The 25,155-nt window shown below is 39.7% G+C and overlaps 1 long non-coding RNA gene across 1 annotated transcript in view; it reads left to right on the top strand.

Moving 5' to 3' along the window:
- LOC138990407 (uncharacterized) overlaps positions 1 to 25,155 on the top strand; it is a 182,637-nt gene that overhangs the window by 71,379 nt on the left and 86,103 nt on the right. Inside the window, exon 2 of the long non-coding RNA XR_011466498.1 lies at positions 406 to 465. This is a non-coding gene — a long non-coding RNA (uncharacterized lncRNA). The remainder of the gene's footprint in view (positions 1 to 405; positions 466 to 25,155) is intronic.

Here is a 25,155-nt window from a genome sequence, read left to right on the forward strand (position 1 = left end):
CTGAACTGAATTGAAACAGATTACCTATCATAAAATAAATATGTAAATGTTATTCACTGCAGAAACTACCTTAGGGAATTTTACTATTTCTTTGATAAATTTCATTCCTCTATTTTTTCTTCTCTTCTCTTCTCTTCCTTCCCCTTTCCTTGTCTTCTCGCTCTGTCTTCCTGTCTCTCTCTCTATTATTATTAGTTGGTGCAAATGTAATTATCATTTCAGACCATGAATTTTAAATCATTATAGCTAGGCTCAAACACATCATTAGTAGTCAAAATAGGAACCATTACAGTCAACAAGTCACATTTTTGCCAACAAGAAGTAAGTCTGTTTATTTCTGTAGCATAAAAATCTTTGCTTCAGGATTTGACAAACTCTTGAAAAGCATTTATTTTCTGCCTCCAGGTGGTTGTGGAAGCGTTTTCCCTGAAAAAAGCTGTTGACATGCTTGAAGAAGTGGTAGAGGTTGGTGAGGGTTGTGTGATGTGTGGTTGGGTGCTGTTCTGGGGGAAAATTGCACTCTTTCTGTTGACCAATGCTGGCTGCAGGCATTGCATTTTTTGGTGCATCTCATCAACTTTCTGAGCATACATCTCAGATGTACTGGTTTTTCTGGGATTCAGAAAGAAAGCTATAGTGGATCAGACAGGCAGTGGGCCACCAAACAGTGACCATGACCTATTTTTTGGTGCAAGTTTGGCTTTGGGAACTGTTTTGGAGCTTCTTCTTGGTCCAGCCACTGAACTTGTCATTACCAGATGTTGTATAAAATCCACTTTTCATCTCAGGTCAAAATCTGATCAAGCAATGGTTCATTGTTGTTGCATTTAATATGCTATGCTATGCGTAGTTGTTTAGTTGTGTCTGACTCTTTGCGACCCCGTGGACTGCAGCCTGCCAGGATGCTCTGTCCATGGGGATTCTTCAGGCAAGAATACTGGAGTGGGTTGCCATGCCCTCCTTCAGAGGATCTTCCCAACCCAGGGATGGAACCCTGATCTCCCACATTGCAGACAGTTGGGAAGACAACACTTCAAAGTGACATTGCTTTTTTTTTGGATATCTGGTCAGCTCATGAGGCACCCACTTATTAAGTTTTTTCACCTTTCCAATTTGCTTCAAATGCTTATTGACCACTGAGTGGTCAAAGCCGAATTCTCCAGCAACCTCTCATGTAGTTGTAAGAGGATCAGCTTTGATGATGACTTTCAGTTGGTCAAGGCTCTCAGTCTCCTTTGCAAAACTTCTTGAACAACCACTGCGTTGTACATTTGTTAGCAGTTCCTAGACCAAATGCATTGTTGATGCTGAGAGTTGTCTCTGATGCTTTATAACCCACTCTGAACTCAAATAAGAAAATTGCTCAAATTAATTTTTTAATTAATTTGATTTAATTAATTAATTTTTAATATCATTTCCGTACTACTACTACTACTACTAAGTTGCTTCAGTTGTGTCCAACTCTGTGCGACCCCATAGATGGCAGCCCACCAGGCTTCCCCGTCCCTGGGATTCTCCAGGCAAGAACACTGGAGTGGGTTGCCATTTCCTTCTCCAATGCATGAAAGTGAAAACTGAAAGGGAAGTCGCTCAGTCGTATCCGAATTTTCCCAACCCCATGGACTGCAGCCTACCAGGTTCCTCTGCCCATGGGATTTTCCAGGCAAGAGTACTGGAGAGGGGTGCCACTGCCTTCTCTGATCATTTCCCTAGTCTAAAATAAAAATAAAATAAAGACTAAGTAATGTCATTAGCAAAAAAACCCCATAAAATTAGAAATTTGTATTGAAATGATGTACAACATAACCACATTTATTTAGAATGTGTTCCAATATCAAATAGCATATATCAACAAATGCAAATAATCACAATTACTTTTGCACCAACCTAATATTTGGATGTTGGATCTCCTGGGACTCCTTTATATCTCCCATCATTTCTCTCTTATTGCCTACCTTTGGGGTTTTTTTTTTTTTTTTTTTGTGACCCAAGATGTGGCCAAGATATTCTGGAGAATATTCCATGCGGACTTGAGAAGAAGGTGTATTCTGCATTTGGATGCAATGTCCTGAAGATATCAATGAGATCCATCTCATCTAATGTATCATTTAAGATTTGTGTTTCCTTATTACTTTTCTGTTTTGATGATCTGTCCATTGGTGTGATTGGGGTGTTAAAGTCTCCTACTATTTTTGTATTACTATCAATTTCTCCTTTTATGTCTGTTAGTATTTGTCTTATGTATTGAGGTGCTCCTATGTTGGGTGTACACATATTTACAATTGTTATGTCTTCCTCTTGGATTGCTCCCTTGATCATTATGTAGTGTTCTTCCTTATCTCTTGTAATATTCTTTATTTTAAGATCTATTTAGTCTGATATAAAAATTGCTACTCCAGCTTTGTTTTGCTTTCCATTTGCATGGAATATATTTTCTGACCCTCTCACTTTCAGTCTATATGTGTCTTTAGGCCTGAAGTGGGTTTCTTGTAGACAGCATATATATATAGATATAGATATATCTATATATCTATATCTATCTATATATATATATATATATATGAGTCTTGTTTTTGTATCCATTCAGCCAGTCTGTGTCTTTTGGTTGGAGTACATTTAATCCATTTACATTAAAGTAATTATTGATATATATGTTCCTCTTGCCATTTTCTTAATTGTTTGGGGTTGATTTTGTAGATCTTTTTCCTTCTCTTGTATTTCTTGACTACATAAGTTCCTTTAACATTTGTTGTAAAGCTGGTTTGGTAGTACTGAATTCTCTTAACTTTTGCTTGTCTGAAAAGTTTTTGATTTCTCCATCAATTTTGAATGAGATCCTTGCTGGATACAATGATCTTGGTTGTAGATTTTTCCCTTTCAGTACTTTAAATATATCTTGCCATTTCCTTCTGGCCTGCAGAGTTTCTGCTGAAAGATCAGTTGTTAAATATATGGGGTTTCCCTTGTATGTTACTTGTTGCTTCTCCCTTGCTGCTTTTAATATTCTTTCTTTGTGTTTGGTCTTTGTTAGTTTGATTAGTATGTGTCTTAGTGTGTTTCTCCTTGGGTTTATCTGGTATTGGACTCTTTTCACCTCTTGGGCTTGACTATTTCCTTTTCCATGTTGGGAAAATTTTCAACTTTATAGTTCTCTTCAAAACTCTTCTCGTACTCTTTCTTTTTCTCTTCTTCTTCTGGGACCCCTATAATTTGAATGTTGGTGCATTTGATATTGTCCCAGAGGTCTCTGAGAATATCCTCAGTTCTTTTCATTCTTTTTATTTTATCATGCTCTTCAGAAGTTATTTCCACCATTTTATCTTCCAGCTCACTGATTCGTTCTTCTGCTTCAGATATTCTGCTATTGATTCCTTACAGAATATTTTTAATTTCAGTAATTGTGTTGTTTGTCTCTGTATGTTTATTCTTTAATTCTTCTAGATCTTTGTTAATTAATTCTTGCATTTTCTCCATTTTGTTTTCAAGGTTTTTGATCATCTTTACTATCATTATTCTGAATTCTTTTTCAGGCAGTTTGCCTATTTCCTCTTCATTTATTTGGACTTCTGTGTTTTTAATTTGTTCCTTCGTTTGTGTAGTATTTCTCTGTCTTTTCATTATTATTATTTTTTAATTTATTGTGTTTGAAGTCTCCTTTTCCCAGGCTTCAGGGTTGAATTCTTTCCTCCTTTTGGTTTCTGCCCTCCTAAGGTTGGTCCAGTGGTTTGTGTAAGCTTCGTATAGGGCGAAATTTGTGCTGAGTTTTTTGTTTGTTTATTTGTTTTTCCTCTGATGGGCAAGGCTGAGTGAGGTGGTAATCTTGTCTGCTAATGACTGGGTTTGTATTTTTGTTGTTGTTGTTTAAATGAGGCATCTTGCACAGGGTGCTACTGGTGGTTGAGTGATGCTGGGTCTTGTATTCAAGTGTTTTCCTTGTGTGAGTTCTCACTATTTGATACCCCCAAGGGTTAGTTCTCCAGTAGTCTAGGGTCTTGGAGTCAGTGCTCCCACTCTAAAGGTTCAGGGCTTGATCTCTGGTCAGGAACAAAGATTCCAAAAGTGATTTGTTATGGCATTAAGTGAGATTAAAACAAATACCCAAAAACAAAAACCAAAGATGAACCTCAGACAAATGGCAGTTACAAAATCAGGCAAATAATAATTAAAATAATGGAATATACACATATACATATACATCCATGCTGCTAAGTCGCTTCAGTCGTGTCCGACTCTGTGCGACCCCATAGATGGCAGCCCACCAGGCTTCCCCGTCCCTGGGATTCTCCAGGCAAGAACACTGGAGTGGGTTGCTATTTCCTTCTCCAATGCATGAAAGTGAAAAGTGAAAGTGAAGTCACTCAGTTGTGTCTGACTCTTAGTGACCCCATGGACTGCAGCCCACCAGGCTCCTCTGTCCATGGGATTCTTCAGGCAAGAGTACTGGAGTGGGGTGCCACTGCCTTCTCCATAAGTAAAGTCAAAACAGTCCAACAAAAATAAAGTACAGTAGATTGACCTGGCAAACAAAGGAAATCAAAAATTATATTTACCAGTTAAGAACAAAACTATCTAAAGCACAAAGCAGAAAACAAAACTAAAGCAAGGTACCAAGTGGGGAATAAAGTAATGAAAACAAAACAAATATGTTGAGAAGAAAGGAAAGAAAGAAAAGAAAACAAGAATTGATATTCAAAGTTAAAATAGAGGTAGATGAAGAAGATTTATATATGTTAAAGATTGGGATTTTTCTGTTTTGTTTTTTATTCTGGGAAAAATTTTTTTTTCCAACCTTATCTTTCAGCCTTTGCCATATATTTCAGCAATCCACATTTTCATTTCTTTAAAAAAAGTAATCTTAGTTATTTATTTTTGGCTGCCTTGGGTCTTTGTTACCATTCAGGCTTTCTCTAGTTGCAGAGAGAGAGGGCTACTCTCTAGCTGAGGTGCATGGGCTTCTCACTGCAGTGGCTTTTCTTGTCATGGAGCATGGACTCTAGGGCGTGTAAGCTTCAGTTGTTGCAGCATGCAGGCTCAGTGGGTGAGGCTCCCGGGCTCCAGAGCACAGGCTCAATAGTTGTGGCACATGGGCTTAGTTGCTCTGAGGCATGTGGATCTTCCTGGATCAGGAAGTGACTCCTCTCTCCTGCATTGGTTAGTGGTTTCTTTACCACTGAGCCACCAGGAAAGCCCTCACATTTTCATTTTTGAGACCTCTTTATTCCATGTACCTCTGATCTTTCCTGGTGGCTCAGACGATAAAAGCGTCTGCCTACAATGCCTACCATGTGGGAGACCCAGGTTCAATCCCTGGGTCAGGAAGATCTCCTGGAGAAGGAAATGGCAACCCACTCCAGTATTCTTGCCTGGAAAATCCCACGGATGGTGGAATCTGGTAGGCTACAGTCCATGGGGTCACAAAGAGTCGGACACGACTGAGCAACTTCACTTCACTTCACATATAATAGCTGAAAAGGTATTGGCATACTACATTTTTATAATTTATTTAACTTAATCAAATAATGAAAAACACAATTAGCATCATAATCTCTTTAATATTTTAAATACCAAGCTTACTTTTATGTTCTATAGAAGTAATTCAGAGCTTTTACCTATGTGCTTTTCTCTTCACATTCACTCTCAGCTTAAATGATCACCTTCATTCTAGTGACTACTGAACGAATCTATGTACTGTGCTGTGCTTTGTCGCTCAGTTGTTTCCGACTCTTTGTGATCCCAAGGACTGTAGCCCCCCAGGATCCTCTGTCCATGGGGATTCTCCAGGCAAGAATACTGGAGTGGATGGCCATGCTCTCCTCCAGGGGATCCTCCCAACCCAAGGATCAAATCCAGGTTTCCCTCATTGCAGGCAGATTCTTTACCATCTGAGCTACCAGGGAAACCCAAGAATATTGGAGTGGGTAGCCTGTCCCTATAGGCTTCCCGGATTTTCTTTATTTTACTATAATGAAAATGTAATCATATTTTCAACTCAAGCATCATTCTTCCTCAAAGTAACAAAACAACCCAATCAATTTTAAGAAAACTCAATTACTTTGATGATTTAATTATTAAATTCCATCAAAATCAGTGCTTTCCCATTCATATTTAGTATATACATATGGTGCTAGTGGTAAAGAACCTACCTGCCAATGCAGGAGACATAAAAGATGTGGGTTCCATCCCTGGGTCTGGAAGATCCTCTGGAGAAGGGAATGACTACCCACTCCAATATTCTTGCCTGGAAAATCCCATAGGCAGAGGAGCCTGGTGGGCTATAGTCCATGGGGTTGCAGAGACAGACATGACTGAAATGACTTAGCATGCATGCACATTTACATTATATATATGTTTATTTATTGTATTATATCCTTGATATTTTCTTATTTTTCTCTTTACTGCAGAGGTGTATTGTTGGTGGGAGGGATCTCTGTCTCAGTCTTGCTTTGTCCCCTACTGCCATTAGCTGACATGGATAATCCTGCCATCATCAGTGGGCATCAATATAAATTCTTACTTTTGCTGAGATATCTTTGGCCACCACCATGGTGTACAAATTTAGGTATTGGGTTCAGCTGGTAAAGAATCTGCCTGCAATGCGGGAGACCTGGGTTTGATCCCTGGGTTGGGAAGATCCCCTGGAGAAGGGAAAGGCTACCTACTCCAATATTCTGGCCTGGAGAATTCCATCAACTGTATAGTCCATGGGGTCACAAAAGGTTGGACACAACTGAGCGACATTCACTTTCACTTTTCTGCTGCCGTAATTCTTCATCATCACATCTGACATCTCTTCAGGCCAACGACTTTCAGGTAACTTGAATTGCTCTTCAGGTCTGCTCTCCAGAGATATAGGGCCAATCATTAAGACGTGCACACCTGAGACATCCCAAGCCCAATATCATTGTGGTGGGGAAAAAAGGAGGATAGTCTCCCACGATATCTTTGGATCCTCAAGGATAAAGGAAGGTTGTGATTCTTCTGATTCTTTTTGATCCATAAGACAGAAATGTGGAAGAGGCAGAGGAATGTGAGATGACAGTGTTCAAAGTTCTTACTCTAAGTGTCTAAGCTCTCTTCTTCCCATCTAATTATAGTCTTCCTTTCCAGGGAGAGTTTGCATGGAGGGAGGGCAGAGAAAAAGCTTTTTAAACAATTTTCCTTTAAAATAGTCTGTGCTATATACATAATGTAGGATTATTATTTTTAATTAAATATTAATTTAAAGCAAACACCTTAGTGTCATTTTTCTTTTATCCCTCTTTGACATCCCATATAGAGCAAAAGCTGCTTTGTGTCCTCTAGCCCAGCTGAAGGTGGGTCAGGGGGTTAACATACATGTGGAGAAAACACATCAGTTAATACTTCCTATTGCCTCTTAAGTTTGGAGTTATCTTTAACACCTTCCTCTTTTTGAATTCTATATCCAAGATCCCAGACCTTTCTTTCTTTAAAATACCTTTACTTATTTGTGCCTTCCTTTCAATTCTGACAGCTACTGCTCTAGTGAAGACCTTATCAAATACCAGGATTACTGAAATGGCCTCTTGGCAGAGCTCTGTGACTCCAGTCTCTTACAATTTGAATCTGTCGTCTTTATTGTTGCTGGAATACTTTTCTTTAAGCACTACTTTTATCATTTCACGCCTCTATTCAAAAATCTACAGTGGTTGCCCACTGGGTCAAGTTCAAAAATTTTGCTTGACTTCTGGACTGACTGTAATAAGAATTCACTTTTTCTATAAAACCATATTTTTCACTTAGCAAGACCTTTTCAAGTTGGTTTCTTTATTTTCTTTTATTAGTCGTGCAAATTTTTGACTTTGAATTTATGTTGCGTTTCTTGACAGCGATGTCTGTCTCTTATTTTTTGTTACCTCGATTTTAACCATCTTGCAAGGCCAGTTCAGCCTCACCCCTCTTCCTGATGTCTCTTCATCATTGAAAACAATTCACACTGGTCTTTCTTCCCTTGGATCCGTGGTTTCCAAACTTTCCTGAATATTAGAATCACCTGGAGGTGGGCTTGGCTTTAAAACATTCCAGTGCGCGGGTTATACTCCAAACCGAGTAAGTCAGAGTGCCCAGGGTTGGCAGCAATATAGTTTTGATCCTCAGGGTATTTGGATGTGCAGTAGAGTTTTGGAAGCTGCTGCTTTTGGTTTACTATAATGTGTGTAGGCTTACCGTAACTTCACACTTGGCTATCTTTGATCTAATATTGGTCTCTAATTATCTTTCTGTTACTTACCTAGAATGTAAGAAAACCAAGTTGGAAGCACTGGAGCTCCGACCAGATCCCCTGTATCCCCTTCACTCATCTGTTTGTCCCTCCTGTAGTTTTGGCATGGTTTTGATTCCAGTGGCCAGCACTTGTGAACCTTCATCACCAGGCTAGTCTCAGGCTCCTTATCTCATGAGCAATGTGCTTGGGAGTATGAAAGCCCAGTTCCCTTGCTTCCAGTTTGGATAAATATCAGAGTTCCCTGTAGCGTGAGATCAAGTCCACTTTCTGTGGGACTTAGTCTGAAACACATCCTTGCATGGGTTTCCTCCATGTTCTGCTTTCCCCACTCCCTTGCTGATTTCTCCTGGGAGCAGCTTCTTAATAAATCACTTGCTCATGAATCCTCATCTCAGAGGCTGCCTCTTGGGAACCCAGCCGAAGATACTTATCCTTCCTTCAAAGCAGAGTGCTGAGGACATATAAAATTCAATGAAGGTTTATTAGATGAGGGATTCTTGATATGAGAAATAGAAATACAATTTAATAAAAACTTAGTTGAAGGTACTGAAATGTAATATATTCAGGATTTCTCTGTAGAATTAGAAATACTTTCTTATACGTAATTTAAAAATCCTGGACATATTGAAATCTCACGTAGGATAGGAATTACAGGCTAGGTAAAATTTTCTCAACAATATTTATAAAAATATCTGAGGAATAGTGTGAGACTGAGCGGTGTGCAGTATCAAGTCAACTGCATTGATACCACAATCGAATAACAGAATGAGAGACCCTGCACTTCATCCCAAATGACAGCTGTTCAGAGTGACTTTTCCTCTAGACTAGGGCCTGAGAAGTTGCATTTTAAACAAGTTCCAAGGTTGGCCTCATGATCTTGGAGTCAGAGGAGGAGGGTCAGGCTAGACCCCTGTGGGTCACTAGTTTCAATAGCCTGGGCTTGGTGAAACTTTATGATTTTTATGAATCATGATCATCAGACATCAGTAGAGTCTGCCTGGGATATTGCAAGCAGTAAAGAGGCAGTCCATCAGTCAGGTTTGGAACAGTGCTTAGAAAAATAAAATTGCTTCTTGCAAATGTTCAGCAAATGGTTATCTTTAAACTATCAGCTCACCTAGAACTGAGTTTGCACATAACATTTTGTGGAAAGTGAAGCAGTTTTTTAAAATCTTGAATTGCTTCCTTTCTGACCCATTCTCAGGGCTGGTAGCAGTGATTTTGTACCTCTAGTTTCTTCCTTACTCTGTCTTTCCTTGAGGTCCATGTTAGGGAAGAGAGAATTCAACTTATTCTACTGTTTTGTTTATAAGGACATGTAGTTATATGGCTCATTGTATATTTATACAGAACATGAGCTTTTTCCTTTTCATATAATTATTTATCAGTTATCATGAGGAGGTTTGATAATACTTTGCTCTCATTTCTCATTTTCAGTACCTATTCTTACCAGACTACTCTGAGGAGGCTATTTGTACATACTTCTCTGTGTATGCAGTACCTCAGCTAATAGCTTTGCTCTATTTTCAAACAATATATTATGTATGATTGCAATAATGTCTTTGCCGAAGCCACAATTTACTGTTTTTGTTTACTTGCCCTTTTGGATTGTATCACAATTAGCAAATGATGCGGCCCTCTTCTGTAAAAAGCAAATCAGTACCTCCCTTAGTCTTTTCCCTACAAGAGAACACTCTACACATGGACATCATCAGATAGTCAACACTGAAATCAGATTGATTATATTCTTTGCAGCAAAAGATGGAGAAGCTCTATACAGTCAGCAAAAGCAAGACTGGGAGCTGACTGTGGCTCAGATCATGAACTCCTTATTGGCAAATTCAGACTTAAATTGAAGAAAGTAGGGAAAACCATTAGACCATTCAGGTATGACCTAAATCAAATCCTTTACAATTATACAGTGGAAGTGATAAATAGATTCAAGGGATTAGATCTGATAGACAGAGTGCCTGAAGAACTGTGGACGGAGGTTTGTGACATTGTATAAGAGGCAGTGATCAAGACCATCTCCAAGAAAAAGAAGTGCAAAAAGGCAAAATGGTTGTCTTAGGAGGCCTTACAAATATCTTTGAAAAGAAGAGAAGTGAAAGGCAAGGAGTAAAGGAAAGATATACCCATCTGAATGCAGAGTTCCAAAGGATAGCAACAGAGATAAGAAAGCCTTCCTCAGTCATCAATGCAAAGAAATAGAGGAAAATAATAGAGTGGGAATGACTAAAGATCTCTTCAAGAAATTAGAGATACCAAGGGAACATTTCATGCAAAGATGGGCACAATAAAGGACAGAAATGGGATGGACCTAACAGAAGCACAAGATATTAAGAAGAGGTGGCAAGAATACACAGAAGAACTTTGCAAAAGAGATCTTGATGACCCAGATAACCATGATGGTATGATCATTCACCTAGAGCCAGACATCCTAGAATGCGAAGTCAAGTGGGCCTTAGGAAGCATCACTGTGAACAAAGCTAGTGGAGGTGATGGAATTCCAGTTGAGCTATTTCAAATCCTGAAAGATGGTGCTGCAAAAGTGCTGCACTCAATATGCCAACATATTTGGAAAACTCAGCAGTGGCCACAGGACTGGAAAAGGTCAGTTTTCATTCCAATCCCAAAGAAAGGCAATGCCAAAGAATGTTCAAACTACCACACAATTGCAGTCATCTCACACACTAGCAAAGTAATGCTCAAAATTCTCCAAGCCAGGCTTCAACAGTACATGAACCGTGAACTTCCAGATGTTCAAGTTGGTTTTTAAAAAGGCAGAGGAGCCAGAGATCAAATTGCCAACATCCGCTGGATCATCAAAAAAGCAAGAAAGTTCCAGAAAAACATCTATTTCTGCTTTATTGACTATGCCAAAGCCTTTGACTGTGTGGATCACAACAAACTATGGAAAATTCTGAAAGAGATAAGAACACCAGACCACCTGACCTACCTCCCGAGAAATCTTATGTAGATCAAGAAGCAAGAGTTACAACTGTACATGGAACAAACGACTGGTTCCAAATCAGGAAAGGAGTATGTCAAGGCTGTATATTGTCACCCTGCTTATGTAACTTATATGCAGAGTACATCATGCGAAATGCCGGGCTGGATGGAGCACAAGCTGGTATTAAGATCCCTGGGAGAAATATCAATAACTTCAGATATGCAGATGAAACCACCTTTATGGCAGAAAGTGAAGAACTAAAGAGCCTTTTGATGAAAGTGAAAGAGGAGAGTGAAAAAGTTGGCTTAAAACTCAACATTCAGAAAACTAAGATCATGGCATCCAGTCCCATCACTTCATGGCAAATTGATGGGGATACAGTGGTAACAGTAAGAAACTTTATTTTCTTGGGCTTCAAAATCACTGTAGATGTTGACCGCAGCCAAGAACTTAAAAGACGCTTGCTACTTGGAAGAAAAGCCATGACCAACCTAGACAGCATATTAAAAAGCTGAGACATTACTTTTCCAACAAAGGTCCATCTAGTCAAAGCTATTGCCAACAAAGGTCCGTCTAGTCAAAGTTATGATTTTTCCAGTAGTCATGTATGGATGTGAGAGTTGGACTATAAAGAAAGCTGAGCACTGAAGAATTGATGCTTTTGTACTGTGGTATTGGAGAAGATTCTTGAGAGTCTCTTGGATTGCAAGGAGATCCAACCAGTATATCCTAAAGGAAATCAGTCCTGAATATTCATTGGAGGGACTGATGCTGAAGCTGAAACTCCAATCCTTTGGCCACCCAATGCAAAGAACTGACTCATTGGAAAAGACCTTGAAGCTGGGAAAGACTGAAGGCTGGAGGAGAAGGGGACGACAGAGGATGAGATGATTGGATGGCATCACTGACTCGATGCACAGGAGTTTGAATAAGCTCTGGAAGTTGGTGATGGACAGGGAAGCCTGGCGTGCTGCAGTCCATGGGGTCGCAGAGTTGGATTGAACTGAACTGAACCTCCCTTTTAGTATTAGGTAAGATGGTCGCTAAGAGTCAGACACGACTGAGCGACTTCCCTTTCACTTTTCACTTTCATGCGTTGGAGAAGGAAATGGCAACCCACTCCAGTGTTCTTGCCTGGAGAATCCCAGGGATGGGAGAGCCTGGTGGGCTGCCGTCTATGGGGTCGCACAGAGTCGGACACGACTGAAGCGACTTAGCAGCAGTAGCAGCAGCAGCATAAAAGAAAAATCCACTAGATGGCGGTATTGGAATGCAGTCTAATACGTCTGGTCATCTTATGTCTGTATAACATCCTCAGTTTGAAGTCTATCGTAGCTTGTCAATTTGGCTTTCAAATCAGATCTGCTCCCCCCCTGAACTAAATGGATTGGTATGATTTGGTATCTAGGTAGTAGACCACAAATATTTTCAGAGACCCCCACGGGACAGTGGGCAAAAACAATGGAGAGACATTTTTTGTCCAATTCTCATTTAGATCACTTCTTTGCAGGTATTTTTGGTTACTTACGCTATGCCACTGATATTTAGGAACAGTCTCTTAGTGACACCCTCTTTTGACCCTGGTCGCTGCTCTAGGTTATGGATACTTCACCCAGTTTTGTTTCCTCAGCAGACTGATGGGTTTATTAGATTACTAACTGTTAAGAATTAAGAGATCTTTACCAGTTTGTCCAATGCTTCTTCAAGGATGGTCACCGGACCAACAGTATCATTTGGGAATTTGTTAGGAAGGCAGAATCTCGGTGTGCTGTGTGCTAAATTGCTTCAGTCCTGTCCGGCTCTTTGCAACCCTATGGACTGAAGCCAGTCAGGCTTCTCTGTCCATCGGATGCTCCAGGCAGGAATGCTGGAATAGGTTGCTGTTCCCTTCTCCAGGGGATCTTCCCAACACAGGGATCAAATCTGAATCTCCTAGGTCTCCTGTATTGGCAGGTGGGTTCTTTACCACTAGCACCACCTGGGAAGCAGAGATTCTCAAGGCCAAAGCCAAATCTGCTGAATGGGATACTCAGCAGGGCCCAAAGATTTGGACTTTTACAAGCCCTGCAGGTAATTCTAATGCACACTGAGCTTGAGAAACGCTGGGCTAGATTCTTCTTGGTAAGAAAACTCTTTCTCCATTTGGGCTAACCTCTTTCCTGAAAGTCCGTAAAGAACTTTTGAAGGCAGACAGGTGGATGAAGGGAAATTTTGAAGGCGAGCCTGTGTTTCATTTGGCTTGCAGAAAGGGCTAGTTCTGCCGTCGCTTCGGGTTTTGCCTGTCAGTACAGAGCCCTTCCACCGCAGTAATATTTAAGCCTGTGTCTAGCTTGTCATTGATGTGGGAAAGTAGGATTCGTATTTTTGAGAGACGCCGTACTAAGCCCAGGATGACCGCCAGATGGCAGCCTCGTTCCTACTCTGTCTGTGTTTCCGGAAGGCAGGCTCTGGCTCTTTAGTCAAAGAAAGGCGATACGGTGGCAGCGGTCGTTTATTGGCGAGGCTGTTTGTCTCTTTCTCTATTGCAGCTGAAGTCAGAGCCCGCGCGGCGGGGCGGAGCGGGCGGTAGGAGGGTGGAGAGGAATTGTGCAGCGTGTCACGGAGCTACTACGTGAGACTGCGATCCACCATTGTCCCCATTTCACTGAGTAAATGCGGGGAAGGCTGTGAAGGTTCCGCAGGAGGTGAACCGTCGGGTGAAGCTGGGTCTCAGACGAGCGCAGTCAGCTCAGACGGGTGTCTGGAACAGCAATGTCTTCTGTCCTTTGACGAACGCTGGGTACCTGCATATCCAAAGGACCCAGGGGGAGCTTTTACATAGACTGATGCTCAGGCTGCACCCCAGACCAGTCCTGTGCCAAGCTCGGGGTAGCTCCCTGCCTTCAGTACAGTTTAAACCTTCCCGGATGATTCAATGTGTATCTAGGCCTGGGATCACTGTATTAAAGACACTGAGCTTAAATTTGTGGCAAAGTTGTTTCAATGGAGAAACCTTGGTTGTTGTCTCCTGTCCTAGTATGAATTTAACAGTGGAGGGTTATTTTGTCTTTATGCTTTGTTATTCAAATGGAGAGATGTTGTTATACAACAGAAAGGCATCACTCCGTGCCTCACCCCCACCCCAATTTCTATTCCCTTTCCCCTTCCTTCTACGGCTGAAAATCCATGCTTGTGGCTACAAGTTAGGGCCTATTACCGCTACATAAAAGGAAAATTTTTACCAAAGTTCTATAACCAGTGTTCTGAGTTTAAAATACTCTCATTTCCTTTTGCCATTGGCCACAGTTCTTAGGCGCCCTCAGGCTATAGTCCTTATTTTAAAGCCAATGATAGTAAAAAAAAAAAATTTACATCAGACTTGATTAAAGGCTGCTATTTTTATCTCATTAGCTAGTACTGAATAGATGGAATGAAGATATCCTATAATAATTGCTTGCAAAACTCTGTAGAACTACTCGAGTATCGAACGCCTCTCGTTCTGAACAAGGTGAGCTTTGTGAAACTGTGTGAATATTTCTATTCTATTGTTGACTTAAAAAATATTCACAACCTAACATTTGAGAATTCTGTTTTATTTGGTGGGAATTTTTTGGACTTCAAACCCTGCAGGCAGCATCTTAAGTGACCCCAAGAGAACTGCTCTGAAGAGGAGAGGGGAAAGGCCAGGTTATATAGAAATTTTATAACAAAGGGCAGGTAATCTGACCATCAAAAGATTATTGTTAATTACCAGTCAATCCTAAAGGAGATCAACCCTGAATATTCACTGGAAGGACTGATGTTGAAGCTGAAGCTCCAACCAATACTTTTGCCACCTGATGTGAAGAGCAAGCTCAGTGAATAAGACTCTGATGCTGGGAAAGATTGAAGGCAAAAAGGAGAAGGGGGTGGGCAGAAAGTGAGATGGTTAGATAGCTTCACTGACTCAGGGGACATGAATTTGAGCAAATTCCATGAGACAGTGAAGGACAGAGAAGACTGGCAGCTACAGTCCATGCAGGCACAAAGAATTGGACTGAACAGCAAACAGCAGCCACAAATCAAGCTGTATTTTGCAAGTTAAGGACTTTAGAGCTTTATTTATGAGAAGATGCAAGAGTCTGGTCTCACTGAAATCATTCCTTTTAAATATATCTCAGCTATCTGGGGCCTGTATCCCGTGTTTTTCACATCCTAAGTGTGGTGACCCAAGGACAAAAGAGGAGATAAAACCAAGGAGGGTCTTGGAATGCAGGAACAGAAAAACCAGACCCTTATCATCCTTTCCTCCCCCATGTTGTAGCTATTAATGGATTTCGGGTCCTCCTGAGCAGTATAACTCAGGAAGAATGTATTTGCCTTACTCTTCCCCATCCAGTATACGTGACTCATCCAATCAGCAAGTGACCAGCAAGACCCCTATCCCGTTCCTTGTACCCTGGCTATAAAAGTGGACTAAGGACCTCTGTTCAACGTCGATTCTCCCTTGAGCTGGCCTGCTGTTCTAACAGTGTCTCCCATTCTAATAACCTTTATTTCCCGCTCATTCTGTCTCGTGTCTGGAAATTCTTTTCCAACCCGTGCCTGGACCAAGACATTGAGCTCCCTTGGGGCTCACTGAAGGGAGTGGGTGCAGTCTGATATCTGCTAGATTACAGGTATTTTTCTCCTTCCTGAGTGTCCTTAGGGCTCACCAGTTCGCATTGGAGGGCTGCAGTGGCTGATGACCGTGACATCCTTGTTTACTGATATGGCAGGAAATATTTCATTTCTAACTTTTATGCTGGAAAATCTTGTGTGTTCCCATTCAAAACTCTTAATAATATTAATGCTGCTGCTGCTGCTGCTAAGTCACTTGAGTCGTGTCCCACTCTGTGCGACCCCATAGACGACAACCTACCAGGCTCCCCCATCCCTGGTAGGTAGAGGGAACTTTGAAAGTTGTGGCCTGTGAAGTAGGAAATACGGTTTAACTTGGTATGAAAGTGTAAAGGAAGCTAAGCTAAGTTGTTCGCCCCAAGGGGGACCTAAAAAGCATCTCCAGAAATTCCACTGTTAATGATACACTGTGATTCCCTGGGCATCACCTTTAGAAATGTACACATTTACCAGAAGAAATAGCTTGTTAGGTTCTTCCTTGGCACAGGCTTATTGAGTTGTTCTCTATGAATAGAGATTAAATGAGGATATTGGGAGGCTCAGAAAAAGGGAACTTAATGAAACAGAAGAAAAGATTGGGAAGAAAGCAGAACACATTAAAGGATGAGAAGTGAGGGGGTTTATTTTCTGTTTTGATTTGAGAAAAGGTCAGACCATCACTATGGAAATTTTGAAGTGGTTCATTGCCGGACTAACGCTCTGACTTTTTCAAAGTGACTTTTCCCAAGTGATAGTTCTTTGGTTTGTTTGTACCTTAGAGAACAAATAATTCTATGGCCTTTATAGTAAGGTGTCTTGCATTCCAGACGGAGGCTTTCTGGATCTAGACACCTCTCCTATAGGCAATGTGACTTATTAATAATTTTTTTTGACTTATTAATAATTTAAGCAGTCTCTGCATTTGGATCAACATAAGTTAGGAAATGATGAACATTTGAAATCATTATTTAGATTCAGTTTACATTTAAAATTAACACACACGGGCTCTCTGACAGATGGATGTTAAGCACTTTTGTCTATGAGGGATTGGGAGACTCTTTGGTTTTGAACCTATTTTGCTGTTTAATTGGAAAACTTCTATTCCTCTGGTACTACACAAATTTTAGGCATCAGCGCTTTTCTGTCTAAAGACATAAACATATTCAATTAACGGAGAGCCAGATCATTTGTTTCAATAGCTGCTTTTATTTTCTGTTGTTGATATGTTAAAATAGTTAAACACTTGCATTCATCTCATCCTATTAAAGGAACTCCATCAGGGAACAATGAGGTAACATGTTTGGTGACAGCAGGCTTAGTCACCCTGCTGTGAGAAGGAGATGAATAATGTTTTTGAATCTTACGTCTATTGACTTTCTCCTTTTCAAATGTATACACCGTTACTGAAGAGGCTACCACAGACTATATTTTGTTAACAGTTTATCTTTTTCATACCTTCATTATTAAATCAAATGGTACATTTACTTCCATAGTTCTACATAAAATGAAATTGCTGCATGACATTTCTTATTGTTTATAATTCCCATTTAGAAAGATTGAGTCATGCATCCTTGAAATTCTATAAAAGCTTTCAATCTTTATACTCGTAGTTTTCATTTTCCTTTCCTGGCTATTTGGCTGCCAAATCCTCTCCCATTTTTAAGCATTATCTTGCTTGTGTTTTCTGATTTACCTGCTGTTTGTCAAAACAATTTTTAGAATGATATTTTCTAGTTTCCCATTAGAGCACAGCATGAGGAAGAATTGGATATAAAATACCGTATTGGTGAATATTTTCAACCAAAGTCATTTTTTTGTGAAAATTTAGAATTTCAACAAAAGCAATTTGAGAAAATCAGTTACTTCATGAATTTAAGAAGAACAAATATTAGTCTAAGATATTACTATTTGGAAGCATATTATTTGCTTCAGAAAGACTATATCTAAAGTGTAATTTCTTGTTTATCCAGGCTAATTTCTTTTAGATCTTGTGGGTAATGATTAATATATGACTCATGCAAGTCAGAATTATTTCATTCTAGAATATTCAATGATTTTTCTTGACACTGGTGTAGTCTTTGATAATCCATAGTGTTACAAGAACATTCTTGCTAAATAGTGGTTTACTAGATATTGCATTTACTCTTATTATTTCCTTGGTAGAAAAAGAGAAGATTTGACCAACTTTGTTATAACTCTCCTGAAAGTGAAAGTCACTCAGTTGTGTCTCTCTGTGACCCATGGACTATAGAGTCCATGGCATTCCCTTCTCCAAGGGATCTTCCCAACCCAGGGATCAAACCCAGGCCTCCTGCATTGAAGGCAGATTCTTTACCAGCTGAGCCACCAGGGAAGTCCAAGAATACTGGAGTGAGTAGCCTATCCCTTCTCCAGGGGATCTTCCTGATCCAGGAATCAAACTGGGGTCTCCTGCATTGCAGGTGGATTCTTTACCAGCTGAGCTACCAGGGAAACCCTGAATACTAGTAAATGTTCATTGATTCAGACTGATAATTCCTCCACTTTAAAATCTCTGAAATTGGGATATATATTAATAATCAAATACTTATTACAGTTATAATTAGAAACATTTTGTTCTTTCTTAGTGACATAGGATAACATTGCATTACACAACTGATGGCATCATAGATTTAAATTACATAGAGTTAAATTAAATTTAGAATTGACAGTGATTTAACAGTTTAATGTTTCCAAGGGGATTTTAAAGCTTTTGCTTTTAAGTTTTATTGTGCAGCCAAAATTCTTATGTCATTTTTTACACACCAAAAGCCCCCAAAATTCCAAGCTTGAGGAAATAGAACTGTATAGTAGAATTTCATAATAGTTTGAACCAATCTAGGTGAACTGCTGCAGATATTGACTCTTTTTGGCTCTCACCTAATTTGTTTTGAACAAGGTTCTCAAGTTACTTTCTATTATTTGAACCTTAATTTTCTATAACCATGAGGTTATAATTTGGTGTTCTATTCCTGGAGATCTATTTTTTAAACCATTAAAAATTAAAAATGATTATGAAATACATGAAGAAATTTTTCATATATATATGTAGGCTCTTACAGATTTGTATTGAGTATTAAATCTATTTTATAAATGACTTTGGGCTAGTTACTTAACATAGGGCTAGAATGGTAACTGAAACGTGATATTACTTCAGCATGCACACATATGTACATACGTATGCCATTGAAGGGGAATTTTTCTGTAAGGGCAGATTGCCTGAAGCTTTGGCAAAGTGAAGTCCAGACTAAATCTTCTTTTCCTTGTAGTATACATAGGCATTCATCATTGTTCCAAATACCTCTAAACTGCTTTCAAAATGAGGATCATTTCTTTTTCATTTTTTTCTAATGGTTTTTATTAGATACCTGTGAAAATCTTTTATTATAAATGATGGGGAAGGAGCATTTGTAGCTTGATTTCTTCAGTACTTCCTTACCCTTTCATCCCAATAAGAAATTAAAATCTAATTTTGTTTCTGATCTCTATGAGCTTCTTATGAGCGGCTTCTATGTGCAAAGGTCATGATGGTTGTAATTGATTGATCCATTTGTTCAATAATACTGAATGCATCCTAGGTGTCAGGCATTTCTTTGGGAGTGAGGATACAGCAGAGAAAAACAGACAAAATCTTTGTCCTATGGAACTTATTTTCTAGTAGAATGAGGTCAACCCTAAGTTGAATATGTGTGTGTGTGTGTATGTGTGTGTGTGTTATAAGTACTGTGCAGAAAGCAAAACAGCGTAAGAGGGACAGGAAGTGTTGGGTGATAAAGGATCTAAATGTAAATGGGATCGGTGGGTAGACCTTACTGAAACTGGAGGCTTCCAGCAAAAAGACTTGAACTCTGAGTGAGGGTTTCATGACAAAGGAGCAGTGAGTGTGGTATGAAAGCCAAGGCAAGAGAGGGCTGCAAGTACTCAAAGAGGGGCATAGAGGGCCAGGGAGGTAAAAGATACCAGACTTTACATGGATATGGGCTTTTACCCTGAAGAAAATTGAGGGGGCAATGTAAGATTTTAGCTGGGGAATTACATGATCAACTGACCTTTGAAAAGCATCACTCTAGCTGTAGCTGAGAACATGAGTTTTTTTTTTGCCATTTTAGCAGTATTATTTATGACAAATAAAGATTGCATTAGTGGAGGGGTCATAAGTTAGGTCAGCATTGTTTAATGAAACACACACAAAGCATTGTGGGATGAAATGTTCTGATCTTTGGTACACAAAATATTTTTACCCACTGACAGCCATCCTGCTTCAAGAAATATATTAATCTCCTTAGGAGAGTGACTGTGAGTTCATTTTTTATTGTAGCCTTACACATCACGCCTGAGTGTGCTCAGTGATGGGCACTGTGTGCCTCTTTGCAGATTCACTCTGGCGAAGATAAGCCAACTCTTTGCATGAGGTGGCCAAAGTACTGGAGTTTCAGCTTTAGCATCATTCCTTCCAAAGAAATCCCAGGGCTGATCTCCTTCAGAATGGACTGGTTGGATCTCCTTGCAGTCCAAGGGATTCTCAAGAGTCTTCTCCAACACCGCAGTTCAAAAGCATCAATTCTTCAGCACTGGGAGGGATTGGGGGCAGGAGGAGAAGGGGACGACAGAGGATGAGATGGCTCGATGGCATCATTGACTCGATGGACGTGAGTCTGAGTGAACTCTGAGAGTTGGTGATGGACAGGGAGGCCTGGCATGCTGCGATTCATGGGGTCGCAAAGAGTCGGACACGACTGAGCGACTGATCTGAACTGAACTGAAGATAAGCCAAGGTCCTGTGTGTACAATGGCATATTTGTCAAGGCCGAATCATCTCTCAAATTTGGTTGCTAAATAACTCAGCAAAATTATTCAACCCCTATATTGGATCCAATGCTCAGGGATGGGAATATAAAAACGAATGACTTCTTCATCAATGAGCTCATGACCTGAGGATGACGTCAGAGAGTTCTATGTTGGGATTTTTGCTGTTCTTGCTAGATAGGGAACAGAAATAAAACTTTGCTCCATTAAATTTTCTTCAGAATCTTTTTTTCTCTTGACTTCTGTTTCTTTTTATCTTTTTAAGTGGGTGTTTCATTTAAGACAAAATACTAATAGAATTTTCCTGAAGGAAATCAGGAAGTGTCTTCTGCTGAAAGTCTTCTCATAAATATGCTCCATCTATCTAAATGGCTAAATGTGTAAGTAGTAAAGTTAAGTTATTTAATATTTACATGGCCCCATTCCACCACTTTACGGCAAATAGAAGGAGAAAAAATGGAAACAGTGACAGATTTTATTTTCCTGGGCTCCAAAATCACTGTGAATAGTGACTGCAGCCATGAAATTAAAAGACACGTGCTCCTTGGAAGAAAACCTATGACAAACCTAGACAGCTTATTAAAAAGCAGAGACATCACTTTGCTGACAAATCTCCATATAGTCAAAGCTCTGGTCTTTCCAGTAGTCATGTTCAGATGTGAGAGTTGGAGCATAAGGAAGGCTGAGTGCTGAAGAAATGAAGCTTTCAAAATGTGGTGCTGGAGAAGACTCTCAAGAGTCCCTTCAACAGCAAGGAGATCAAGTCAGTCAATGATAAATGAAATTAACCCTGAATATTCATTGGAAGAACTGAGGTTGAAACTGAAGCTCCAGTACTTTGGGCTACCTGATGCAAAGAACCAACTCATTGGAAAAGACTCTGATGCTGGGAAAGATTGAGGGCAGGAGGAGAAGGGGGTACACAGGATTAGATGGTTGGATGGCATCATCAACTCAATGGACCTGAGACTGAGCAAACTCCGGGAGACAGTGAAGGACAGGGAAGCCTGGTGTGCCGCAGTCCATGGGGTTGCAAAACGTCAGACAGGACTTAGTGACTGAACAAGAACGACATTCCCTAGGAAGGCTAGACATTTGCTGTGCAGTCTGAGACTGATATCCCTCACTGTACCCCAGTGAAGTATAGTGTTTTATCTTCAAATAATTTCTTTGATTTTTGGTAGAGTTGACTGAGAAATCAGTTTGTTTCCTAAAAATAAAAATGGGAACCATTAGAGTTTCTGCATGAGGATTATTTGGAAAACAATGGGAAAACTTGTTTTCAGGCAATTAACCCTGCTCTGAATTGATTTCTTAGCTCTGTTACTGTCTTCAGTTCTGCCTAGGGTAACACAATATTTTTGCCACCTGGTAACCATTTAGTGGCTTGCTGTCTGTCAAATTGGAATCATTAATCTAAGATCCACAAAACACACTGACCTCATCAAGGACTATCAGCCACATTAATCACATGGTGAGCAGTAATTAATACCCTTGCCGTACATCTCAGCAGATGCCAAGTGGTAACCATGCCCGGATACAGAGCCATTTGGTGGGTGGTCTGAAGGGGGTATTCTTTTAGAATGAATTGAGACGTGTTGGTAGGAAACTTGCTGCCCAAGTGAAAGAGAAAATCAAGGACTCCCTTTCCTTATTTGTCTAGCAATATTGACTCCAGCATACACAATGGTTGTACAGAATTCCTTGATGGCTCTAGGTAAAGCTAGTTATCTTACTCTGTGCTATCAGAGTGCTTTTGTCATATTTCCCCCAACACGGTTATTATAGAGATTTCCCATTATGCATTTTCTATCCCTTCTACTAGTCTATGAGCACCAAGGAGGCTGAAAATATTTTGTATTTATATTTCTAACTCTGGAATATATGTTCATATTTCTATCACAGTTCCTAGCACCTTATATCATTATTGAGGTTTAATTGGTAAGTCATGTCTGACTCTTTGTGACCCCATGGACTATAGCCCGCCAGATTTCTTTGTCCATGGGATTTCCCAGGCAAGGCTACTGGAGTGGGTAGCCATTTCCTTCCCCAGGGATCTTCCTGACCCAGGGATTAAACCCACATCTCTGAGCCACCAGGGAAGCCCATACTATATCATTCAGTTCAGTTCAGTCGCTCAGTCATGTCCGACTCTTTGCGATCCCATGAATTGCAACACGCCAGGCCTCCCTGTCCATCACCAACTCCTGGAGTTCACTCAGACTCATGTCCATTGAGTCGGTGATGCCATCCAGCCATCTCATCCTCTGTCCTTCCCTTCTCCTCCTGCCCCCAATCCCTCCCAGCATCAGGGTCTTTTCCAATGAGTCAACTCTTCGAGTGAGGTGGCCAAAGGACTGGAGTTTCAGCTTTAGCATCATTCCTTCCAAAGAAATCCCAGGGCTGATCTCCTTCAGAATGGACTGGTTGGATCTCCTTGCAGTCCAAGGGACTCTCAAGAGTCTTCTCCAACACCACAGTTCAAAAGCATCAATTCTTTGGTGCTCAGCCTTCTTCACAGTCCAACTCTTACATCCATACATGACCACTGGAAAAACCATAGCCTTGACTAGATAGACCTCTGTTGGCAAGGTAATGTCTCTGCTTTTGAATATGCTCAGGTACCTCTTAATGAATAATTGAATATGTGTATGAATATGCAATATATAAAAATTATGATAAAAGCATGTTCTTCACAGGAATAGGCTAATTGGTGTCATATTTATATACCCATTGTCTAGCCATTTCTGGGTACAGAGAAGGTGCTCAATAAATGCTTATTGAATGTGTGTACTTTTTGGCAAGACTTCAGTAGGACACCTCTGCCCTTGGAATACTGCAGCTAAGATGAATAGGATCAGCTGCCAATGAATTTTTTAAATATATTTTTTATTGTAGTATAACTGATTTATAGTGTCTCAGTTATACAGCAAAGTGATTTAGTTATACATATGAATACATACAAATAGATTATTTTTTAGATTCTTTTCCTTTATACATTGTTATAAGATATTGAATATAGTCTCCTATGTTATACAGTAGGTTCTTGTTGTTTATCTATTTTATCTACAGTACTGTGTGTCTCTTAATCCTCAAATTCACCGTCCCCCACTTTCCCTTTTGTAACCATAAATTTGTCTCCTATGCCAGATGAATTTTTAAAAGGCATATTTATCTTAAAGTAAAAGAATTTTGTAGGAGGCTAGAAATCACACTTATGTAAATTCAACTAAAGGGAAGAATCAGTATAGTTTCCAGATATGTTTTCAGAGTTCTCTGAAGACTTCTGAAAAAAGGAAGTACAGAGGATCCAAAATAGACTTCTTTCTCCAAAACAATTAAAAATCACACATGCACCCTTGACTCAGAAAGGTTTATTAGATGTTACAATCTCATCTTTACTGTAACCAATGAGGATATCAAAGCAAGCATTATGCTTTAGCTAAACAATGAGAAATAAATATAAAATTTTTATGTTAAAGGACTAATCAATTATATATTAAATACTTATTGATGAGTAAATGAATGTATTAAATAACAAAATGGAATTTCCCTTTTAGTTCTCAGAATGTACTGCCTACAAGGAAACTTTGAAATTCCCTTGTGATTTTACTGAGCTTTATTCTCAGCAGGACAAGTGTTCAGCATCGACCAGCATATATCTGGGGCTATGAGAGTGATAATCGATGAAGAAAATACCTCTAATTTAACCTACTGATTTAAAGCTTTCTAAAAATTCTAAACAAAAATGGCAGGTAACTGTGGTGAGAAACAAAGGAGGCAGATTTATCATTCAGAACGTGTCTTTCTCACTTAGAGTCATGTGTCTTCTGAACCACCGCTTAACTCGCTTGCTATTCTTATCAATTATTCAAGCGGTTGGTCTCAGTCTGGCCCTCAATCTGACCATCCCATCGTACAGTCAGCCTGTTGGCTGTCTCTCTAGAGCCCCTGGTCTCTTCTCCCTTTTCACACCTGCGAGAGGCCTGCTGCTTTAAAAAATTACCCAATTTAGGAAGAAAAAGCATTACCCTTCCCCCATCATTTCCATGTCATTTGTTTCCATTTTGAGATGGAAGTATATCTGAAATAATTACACGACATGATTTAATTTTGGCATTAAAATAGATACATTCAAAGCAGGTTAAAACCAACCATTTCATCAATTTTCAAATATTCTTTCACAACTTCCATTCCACCATTTTTAACCTGTTTCTCTACACTCAAAGTTGCCACCTCTGGCTTGTAACTCAAAGTACCCATGATATGGGCTGATTTTATTCCTTCATTGACTTTAACCAGCTTTAAAAAGAGTGAAAGTAACAGCATTGCAACTCATATAATCAGCGTACAGAGCAGTTATTCATACCTGTGCCTTTGTCATGCGCCTAAGCGTTTTAATGTCAGAAAGCTTGCATTATTTGTATTTGCCTTTAAAAAACATGCTGGAGACACTTAGCATACCCATTTATTAAACAGAAATAATTTAATGATTCCAATCTTCAGAAGATGCTGTATC

This window comes from Bos mutus, chromosome 2 (genome assembly GCF_027580195.1).
Source record: "Bos mutus isolate GX-2022 chromosome 2, NWIPB_WYAK_1.1, whole genome shotgun sequence".
In the NCBI taxonomy this organism is placed as follows: Eukaryota; Metazoa; Chordata; class Mammalia; order Artiodactyla; family Bovidae; genus Bos; species Bos mutus.